Below are 8,353 nucleotides of genomic sequence, written 5' to 3' on the forward strand. Positions count from 1 at the left end.
TTTTTTTTTCTGGTTGAATAGACGTAATATTTTGAAAACAATATTGATACGTTTTTAAAGGGAAGGTAACTCGTTTGAAACCATTTCTTGTTCTCTCTCAGTGGGAGAAAAATCCTTCACGACTGAGACAACTTTTACTTTTTGTTTGTTTTTCCACGTTAAAAGAAACGACGTTATTGTCTAGCTCTGTCTGAAATAAAAACAAACACAAAAGAACAATTGGAAATTACTTACATACCATAGATTACGACTACATAATCGCTACAGCCATCTACCTTGAAAATAAAGAAACTTTTAATGTAAGATCCCTTTGCACAATGAAACATAAGATATGGTGATGTCACTTTTAATGTAAGATTCCTTAGCAAAATATACAATAAAATATGGTGATATAACTTTTAATGTAAGATTCCTTAGCAAAATATAAAATAAGATATGGTGATGTCACTTTTAATATAAGATCCCTCAGCACAATGAAAAATAGGATATGGTGATGTCACTTTTAATGTAAGATCCCTTAGCACAATGAAAAATAAGATATGGTGATGTCACTTTTAATGTAGGATCCCTCAGCACAATGAAAAAAAGATATGGTGATGTCACTTTTAATCTAAGATCCCTTAGCACAATGAAAAATAAGATATGGTGATGTCACTTTTAATGTAAGATCGCTTAGCACAATGAAAAATAAGATATGGTGATGTCACTTGTACTTTAAGATCCCTCAGCACAATGAAACGTTTCATGTAATATCCCTTAGGTCACTGAAATATAGGATATGATGATGTCACTTTTAATGAAAAATCCCTAAGCACAATGAAAAACAAGATATGGTGATGTCACCTTTAATGTAAGATCCCTTATCACAATGAAAAATAAGATATGGTGATGTCACTTTTAATGGAAGATCGCTCAGCACAATGACAAATTAGATATGGTGATGTCACTTTTAATGTAAGATCCCTCAGCACAAGTAAAAATAAGATATCGTGCTGTCACTTTAAATGTAAGGTCCCTTAGCACAATGAACAACAAGATATGGTGATGTCACTGTTAATGAAAGATCCCTCAGCACAATGAAAAACACAGTATGGTAATGTCACATTTAATGTAAGATCCCTTAGGACACTGAAAAATAAGATATGGTGGTGTCACTTTTAATGTAAGATCCCTTAGCACAATGAAAACTAAGATATGGTGATGTCACTTTGAATGTAAGATTCATTACCACAATGAAAAATAAGATATGGTTGTGTCACTTTTAATTTAAGATCCCTTAGCACAATGAAAAATTAGATATGGTGATGTTACTTTTATTGTAAGATCCCTCAGCACAATGAAAAATAAGATATGGTGATGTCACTTGTACTGTAAGATCCCTTAGCACCATAAAAAAAAGGATAGAGTTATGTCAGTTAAAATGTAAGATCCCTCAGCACAATGAAAAATAAGATATTGTGATGGCACTTTTAATGTAAGATCCCTCAGCGCCATGAAAAATAAGGTATGGTTGTGGTACTTTTAATGTAAGATCCCTTAGCACAATGAAAAATAAGATATGGTGATGTCACTTTAAATATAAAATCCCTTAGCACAATTTAATATAAGATATGGTGATGTAACTTTTAATGTAAGATCCCTTAGCACAATGAAAAATAAGATATAGTTCTGTCGCTATTAATGTAAGATCCCTTAGTACCATGCAAAATAAGATATGGTGATGTCACTTTTACTGTAATATCCCTTAGCACAATAAAAAATAAGATAGGGTGATGTCACTTTTAATGTTAGATCCCTCAGCATTATGAAAATAAGATATGGTGGTGTAACTTTTAACGTAAGATCCCTCAGCACAATGAAAAATAAGATATGGTGACGGCACTTTTAATGTAAGATCCCTTAGCACAATGAAAAATAAGATATGGTGGTGTAACTTTTAACGTAAGATCCCTCAGCACAATGAAAAATAAGATATGGTGATGTCACTTTTAATGTAAGATCCCTTAGCACAATGGAAAATAGGAAATGGTTATGTAACTTGTAATGTAAGAGTTTTTTGCCTAATGAAAAGTAAGATATGGTGGTGTCACTTTTAATGTAAATCTCTTTTCCCGATAAAAAATAAGATATGGTGATGTAACTTTTAATGTAAATCTCTTTTCCCGATAAAAAATAAGATATGGTGATGTAACTTTTAATGTAAGTGCCTTTAGCACAATAAAAAATAAGATATGGTGATGTCACTGTTAATGTAAGATCCCTTAGCACAATGAAAAATAAGATATGGTGATGTCACTGTTAATGTAAGATCCCTCGGCACAATAAAAAATAAGATAAGGTGAAGTCACTTTTAAAGTAAGATCCCTTAGCACAATTAAAAATAAGATATGGTGATGTCACTTTTAATGTAAGATCCCTTAGCACAATTAAAAATAAGATATGGTGATGTCACTTTTAATGTAAGATCCCTTAGCACAATGAAAAGTAAGATATGGTGATGTCACTTTTAATGTAAGATCCCTTAGCACAATTAAAAGTAAGATATGGTGATGTCACTTTTAATGTAAGATCCCTTAGCACAATTAAAAGTAAGATATGGTGATGTCATTTTAATGTAAGATCCCTTAGCACAATGAAAAATAAGATATGGTGATGTCACTTTTAATGTAAGATCCCTTAGCACAATGAACAACAAGATATGGTTATGTCACTGTTAATGTAAAGTCCCTTAGCACAATGAAAAGTAAGATATGGTGATGTCACTTTTAATGTAAGATCCCTTAGCACAATTAAAAGTAAGATATGGTGATGTCACTTTTAATGTAAGATCCCTTAGCACAATGAAAAGTAAGATATGGTGATGTCATTTTAATGTAAGATCCCTTAGCACAATTAAAAATAAGATATGGTGATGTCACTTTTAATGTAAGATCCCTTAGCACAATTAAAAATAAGATATGGTGATGTCACTTTTAATGTAAGATCCCTTAGCACAATTAAAAGTAAGATATGGTGATGTCACTTTTAATGTAAGATCCCTTAGCACAATGAAAAATAAGAAATGGTGATGTCACTTTTAATGTAAGATCCATCAGCACAATGAAAAATAAGATATGGTGATGTCACTTTTAATGTAAGATTCATCAGCACAATGAAAAATAAGATATGGTGATGTCACTTTTAATGTAAGATCCATCAGCACAATGAAAAATAAGATATGGTGATGTCACTTTTAATGTAAGATTCATCAGCACAATGAAAAATAAGATATGGTGATGTCACTTTTAATGTAAGATCCATCAGCACAATGAAAAATAAGATATGGTGATGTCACTTTTAATGTAAGATCCATCAGCACAATGAAAAATAAGATATGGTGATGTCACTTTTAATGTAAGATCCCTTAGCACAATGAAAAATAAGATATGGTGATGTCACTTTTAATGTAAGATCCATCAGCACAATGAAAAATAAGATATGGTGATGTCACTTTTAATGTAAGATCCCTTAGTACAATGAAAAATAAGAAATGGTGATGTCACTTTTAATGTAAGATCCATCAGCACAATGAAAAATAAGATATGGTGATGTCACTTTTAATGTAAGATTCATCAGCACAATGAAAAATAAGAAATGGTGATGTCACTTTTAATGTAAGATCCATCAGCACAATGAAAAATAAGATATGGTGATGTCACTTTTAATGTAAGATTCATCAGCACAATGAAAAATAAGATATGGTGATGTCACTTTTAATGTAAGATCCATCAGCACAATGAAAAATAAGATATGGTGATGTCACTTTTAATGTAAGATCCCTTAGTACAATGAAAAATAAGAAATGGTGATGTCACTTTTAATGTAAGATCCATCAGCACAATGAAAAATAAGATATGGTGATGTCACTTTTAATGTAAGATTCATCAGCACAATGAAAAATAAGATATGGTGATGTCACTTTTAATGTAAGATCCATCAGCACAATGAAAAATAAGATATGGTGATGTCACTTTTAATGTAAGATTCATCAGCACAATGAAAAATAAGATATGGTGATGTCACTTTTAATGTAAGATCCATCAGCACAATGAAAAATAAGATATGGTGATGTCACTTTTAATGTAAGATCCATCAGCACAATGAAAAATAAGATATGGTGATGTCACTTTTAATGTAAGATCCCTTAGCACAATGAAAGATAAGATATGGTGATGTCACTTTTAATGTAAGATCCATCAGCACAATGAAAAATAAGATATGGTGATGTCACTTTTAATGTAAGATCCCTTAGTACAATGAAAAATAAGAAATGGTGATGTCACTTTTAATGTAAGATCCATCAGCACAATGAAAAATAAGATATGGTGATGTCACTTTTAATGTAAGATTCATCAGCACAATGAAAAATAAGATATGGTGATGTCACTTTTAATGTAAGATCCATCAGCACAATGAAAAATAAGATATGGTGATGTCACTTTTAATGTAAGATCCCTTAGCACAATGAAAAATAAGAAATGGTGATGTCACTTTTAATGTAAGATCCATCAGCATAATGAAAAATAAGAAATGGTGATGTCACTTTTAATGTAAGATCCTCAGCACAATGAAAAATAAGATATGGTGATGTCACTTTTAATGTAAGATCCATTAGCACAATGAAAAATAAGATATGGTGATGTCACTTTTAATGTAAGATCCCTTAGCACAATGAAAAATAAGAAATGGTGATGTCACTTTTAATGTAAGATTCTTCAGCACAATGAAAAATAAGATATGGTGATGTCACTTTTAATGTAAGATCCATTAGCACAATGAAAAATAAGATATGGTGATGTCACTTTTAATGTAAGATCCCTTAGCACAATGAAAAATAAGAAATGGTGATGTCACTTTTAATGTAAGATTCTTCAGCACAATGAAAAATAAGATATGGTGATGTCACTTTTAATGTAAGATTCATCAGCACAATGAAAAATAAGATATGGTGATGTCACTTTTAATGTAAGATCCATCAGCACAATGAAAAATAAGATATGGTGATGTCACTTTTTATGTAAGATTCATCAGCACAATGAAAAATAAGATATGGTGATGTCACTTTTAATGTAAGATTCCTCAGCACAATGAAAAATAAGAAATGGTGATGTCACTTTTAATGTAAGATTCATCAGCACAATGAAAAATAAGATATGGTGATGTCACTTTTAATGTAAGATCCCTTAGCACAATGAAAAATAAGAAATGGTGATGTCACTTTTAATGTAAGATTCTTCAGCACAATGAAAAATAAGAAATGGTGATGTCACTTTTAATGTAAGATTCATCAGCACAATGAAAAATAAGATATGGTGATGTCACTTTTAATGTAAGATCCATCAGCACAATGAAAAATAAGATATGGTGATGTCACTTTTTATGTAAGATTCATCAGCACAATGAAAAATAAGATATGGTGATGTCACTTTTAATGTAAGATTCCTCAGCACAATGAAAAATAAGAAATGGTGATGTCACTTTTAATGTAAGATTCATCAGCACAATGAAAAATAAGATATGGTGATGTCACTTTTTATGTAAGATTCATCAGCACAATGAAAAATAAGATATGGTGATGTCACTTTTAATGTAAGATTCCTCAGCACAATGAAAAATAAGAAATGGTGATGTCACTTTTAATGTAAGATTCATCAGCACAATGAAAAATAAGAAATGGTGATGTCACTTTTAATGTAAGATTCATCAGCACAATGAAAAATAAGAAATGGTGATGTCACTTTTAATGTAAGATCCATCAGCACAATGAAAAATAAGATATGGTGATGTCACTTTTAATGTAAGATCCCTCAGCACAATGAAAAATAAGAAATGGTGATGTCACTTTTAATGTAAGATTCATCAGCACAATGAAAAATAAGAAATGGTGATGTCACTTTTAATGTAAGATTCATCAGCACAATGAAAAATAAGATATGGTGATGTCACTTTTAATGTAAGATCCATCAGCACAATGAAAAATAAGATATGGTGATGTCACTTTTAATGTAAGATTCATCAGCACAATGAAAAATAAGAAATAGTGATGTCACTTTTTATGTAAGATTCCTCAGCACAATGAAAAATAAGAAATGGTGATGTCACTTTTAATGTAAGATTCCTCAGCACAATGAAAAATAAGAAATGGTGATGTCACTTTTAATGTAAGATTCTTCAGCACAATAAAAAATAAGATATGGTGATGTCACTTTTAATGTAAGATTCATCAGCACAATGAAAAATAAGATATGGTGATGTCACTTTTAATGTAAGATTCTTCAGCACAATAAAAAATAAGATATGGTGATGTCACTTTTTATGTAAGATTCTTCAGCACAATGAAAAATAAGAAATGGTGATGTCACTTTTAATGTAAGATTCTTCAGCACAATAAAAAATAAGATATGGTGATGTCACTTTTAATGTAAGATTCTTCAGCACAATGAAAAATAAGAAATGGTGATGTCACTTTTAATGTAAGATTCTTCAGCACAATAAAAAATAAGAAATGGTGATGTCACTTTTAATGTAAGATTCTTCAGCACAATAAAAAATAAGAAATGGTGATGTCACTTTTAATGTAAGATTCTTCAGCACAATAAAAAATAAGAAATGGTGATGTCACTTTTAATGTAAGATTCTTCAGCACAATAAAAAATAAGAAATGGTGATGTCACTTTTAATGTAAGATTCTTCAGCACAATGAAAAATAAGAAATGGTGATGTCACTTTTAATGTAAGATCCTTCAGCACAATGAAAAATAAGAAATGGTGATGTCACTTTTGATGTAAGATTCTTCAGCACAATGAAAAATAAGAAATGGTGATGTCACTTTTAATGTAAGATTCTTCAGCACAATGAAAAATAAGATATGGTGATGTCACTTTTAATGTAAGATTCTTCAGCACAATGAAAAATAAGAAATGGTGATGTCACTTTTAATGTAAGATTCTTCAGCACAATGAAAAATAAGATATGGTGATGTCACTTTTAATGTAAGATCCCTCAGCACAATGAAAAATAAGAAATGGTGATGTCACTTTTAATGTAAGATTCTTCAGCACAATAAAAAATAAGATATGGTGATGTCACTTTTAATGTAAGATTCTTCAGCACAATGAAAAATAAGATATGGTGATGTCACTTTTTATGTAAGATCCCTCAGTACAATGAAAAATAAGATATGGTGATGTCACTTTTAATGTAAGATTCTTCAGCACAATGAAAAATAAGATATGGTGATGTCACTTTTAATGTAAGATCCCTCAGCACAATGAAAAATAAGATATGGTGATGTCACTTTTAATGTAAGATCCTTCAGCACAATGAAAAATAAGATATGGTGATGTCACTTTTAATGTAAGATCCTTCAGCACAATGAAAAATAAGAAATGGTGATGTCACTTTTAATGTAAGATTCTTCAGCACAATGAAAAATAAGATATGGTGATGTCACTTTTAATGTAAGATCCTTCAGCACAATGAAAAATAAGAAATGGTGATGTCACTTTTAATGTAAGATTCTTCAGCACAATGAAAAATAAGAAATGGTGATGTCACTTTTAATGTAAGATCCCTTTGCATAATGAAAAATAAGAAATGGTGATGTCACTTTTAATGTAAGATCCCTTTGCATAATGAAAAATAAGAAATAGTGATGTCACTTTTAATGTAAGATCCTTCAGCACAATGAAAAATAAGAAATGGTGATGTCACTTTTAATGTAAGATCCCTCAGCACAATAAAAAATAAGAAATGGTGATGTCACTTTTAATGTAAGATCCTTCAGCACAATGAAAAATAAGATATGGTGATGTCACTTTTAATGTAAGATTCATCAGCACAATGAAAAATAAGAAATGGTGATGTCACTTTTAATGTAAGATCCTTCAGCACAATAAAAAATAAGATATGGTGATGTCACTTTTAATGTAAGATTCATCAGCACAATGAAAAATAAGATATGGTGATGTCACTTTTAATGTAAGATCCTTCAGCACAATGAAAAATAAGATATGGTGATGTCACTTTTAATGTAAGATTCTTCAGCACAATGAAAAATAAGATATGGTGATGTCACTTTTAATGTAAGATCCATCAGCACAATGAAAAATAAGAAATGGTGATGTCACTTTTAATGTAAGATCCTTCAGCACAATGAAAAATAAGATATGGTGATGTCACTTTTAATGTAAGATCCTTCAGCACAATGAAAAATAAGATATGGTGATGTCACTTTTAATGTAAGATCCTTCAGCACAATGAAAAATAAGATATGGTGATGTCACTTTTAATGTAAGATCCCTCAGCACAATG

Source organism: Euprymna scolopes, chromosome 46 (genome assembly GCF_053919585.1).
Source record: "Euprymna scolopes isolate OS-2025 chromosome 46, ASM5391958v1, whole genome shotgun sequence".
NCBI classification, from domain to species: Eukaryota; Metazoa; Mollusca; class Cephalopoda; order Sepiida; family Sepiolidae; genus Euprymna; species Euprymna scolopes.